The 2,124-nt window shown below is 29.9% G+C and overlaps 2 protein-coding genes across 3 annotated transcripts in view; one reads left to right on the top strand and one right to left on the bottom strand.

The window, feature by feature from the left end:
* LOC106475136 (serine--tRNA ligase, mitochondrial-like) overlaps positions 1–2,124 on the top strand; it is a 20,008-nt gene that overhangs the window by 3,379 nt on the left and 14,505 nt on the right. The gene's annotated exons all lie outside the window — the stretch shown is intronic.
* The window catches only part of LOC106475138 (acanthoscurrin-2-like), a 24,273-nt gene that overhangs the window by 8,534 nt on the left and 13,615 nt on the right, over positions 1–2,124 (bottom strand). The gene's annotated exons all lie outside the window — the stretch shown is intronic.

Here is a 2,124-nt window from a genome sequence, read left to right as displayed (position 1 = left end):
GTTTATCTGTATTCTGCCTGCTATGGATACACTTGTAGAGTAATAAGTTGATGTTGTTTTATAATCAGTGTTTGTATATTTAGCCATCTGACATGACAGTAATGTTTATCTGTATTCTGCCTGCTATGGACACACTTGTAGAGTTATAAGTTGATGTTGTTTTATAATCAGTGTTTGTATATTTAGCCATCTTGTGACAGTAATGTTTATCTGTATTCTGCCTGCTATGGATACACTTATAGAATTATAAGTTGATGTTGTTTTATAATCAGTGTTTTGTATATTTCGCCATCTCATGGCAGTAATCAGTAATAACTTGAACCCAATGATTAACTGACTAGCAAATTCTACTGATTGTTATATTTACTAATAGTAATCTTTTCTGTTGCTTAAGGTTTTATTGATATTCAGTGTTTTGATTTGGTTCACAACTAATTTTTTGATACTGAACATCTTTTATTATATATATATTTTATCATCATTATTTACTTCATTTTTTGTTTAGTAAAGTGTATTTTTTTCAATAAAAGCTAATTTGTATGAATTATTTAAGAAAAAAGATATATGTCTGTATGGTAATTAGAAATTAAGCATTTTATTATAAGTGAAAAGATTTTGTGGAATTATTTCCTCCCACCCCATAAATAAAGACTGTACTTGAGTTAGTCACAAAAACAATGTGGCAACCTTGTATCAGATAATCCAGCAATCCTAATTAGTTGGTTAAAGTCTTAGTTATGTGGTTTCAGATAATTAACAAAAGCTCACTGTTAAACTGATGCAGCAGTCTGCTGATGTTAATCTACACATATCTATTCTAGAAACAGAAAAAATTCCAATCCTTAATTGGGTGAACTGTTAAAGAATCATTGTTACATGTTTTCAAGAACCCAGTTGATTCTTTAGTATACTTATTTACACTGTTATAAAAAATTCTAAACTTTATTGGTTACAAATACAATTCTGGTACTTTAGCCATCATATGTTCTTCTGGATCTCATATACCTTCTCAAACTTTCTCATGGACCAAGTGAAGTATTTTTTGTATCTTGGTGGACCACAATGGGATCTGTACACTGTGTTACTGCTTTATTTCTGTGATTACACACCTTTCCACAGACAACAGTTTAATATTTAAAATGACACATTGTGCTAGTTAAAAATATCATCTTCTCTTTAACACTTCTAAATTACTTTTACCATCCTGTATAGATAAGATTAAACCAGAAACTTTCTCTTATGTTTGGTTTCAAGAAGTGCTCTGCCAACAGAAGTGGCCGTGTTTAAGTATAGACAACTGCCAGCCCTGACTAGAACTCGTAATGAAATCTTGAGCAAATAATACACAAACTACAAGCTCAAAGCAACTAAACATTTGTCAAATTCTCTACACTTTTATTTTTTGAGGCAACAATATCCTCACAACAGAGGCAACAATACCCTCAGACTAGAGATCAGTGGTTTAAACAACCAATTAAAATCTCTGTTAGTATGAAATATGACATTGATAATTACAGTAATACCTCAGTACCATAGTTTAGAACCTTAAGAAACAGATCTTGATCCTCATTGGTAATGTTTTGAACCCTACAGAACTTCAAGACATAAATAGATGGCTTTCCAACTGGATCATTACAACTGTGTAATCCTTTTCCCCAAAGAAGAATATTTAGTAGAACTTTGTAATCCTGTACACCTGTTTTTTATGACTTGTACTGTACACCTCTCTACCAACCTAACTATAATGAAATGCATTACCTGTACAACATAAAGTAGATGTTTTATTAATTTTGAATGTTTTTAATAGTTTTGTATAATTTGTGTAATTATTTTATAGTTTTCATAAAATTGGCAATGAAATTGAGAATGTAATCTTTTGCTATTTAACATATTAAAGAAAGGAAATATCTAACATTACCTAAGTACTTATAATATAATGTTATTTATTGGCTTTTTACACAAAAGCATTATCAAAAATATTAAATGGTGTATATTTAAAATATGTCATTGTGCTAGGATAAACTTTATTTATGTTACAAGTGGGATACCTCAAAGCTCAGTCTTAGGACCTTTACTCTTTTTGATTTACATCAATGACATGGATGAAGGAATAGTCAATAAATT

This window comes from Limulus polyphemus, unplaced genomic scaffold (genome assembly GCF_000517525.1).
Source record: "Limulus polyphemus unplaced genomic scaffold, Limulus_polyphemus-2.1.2 Scaffold8131, whole genome shotgun sequence".
In the NCBI taxonomy this organism is placed as follows: domain Eukaryota; kingdom Metazoa; phylum Arthropoda; class Merostomata; order Xiphosura; family Limulidae; genus Limulus; species Limulus polyphemus.
This window is presented reverse-complemented; position numbering and strand designations above follow the sequence as displayed.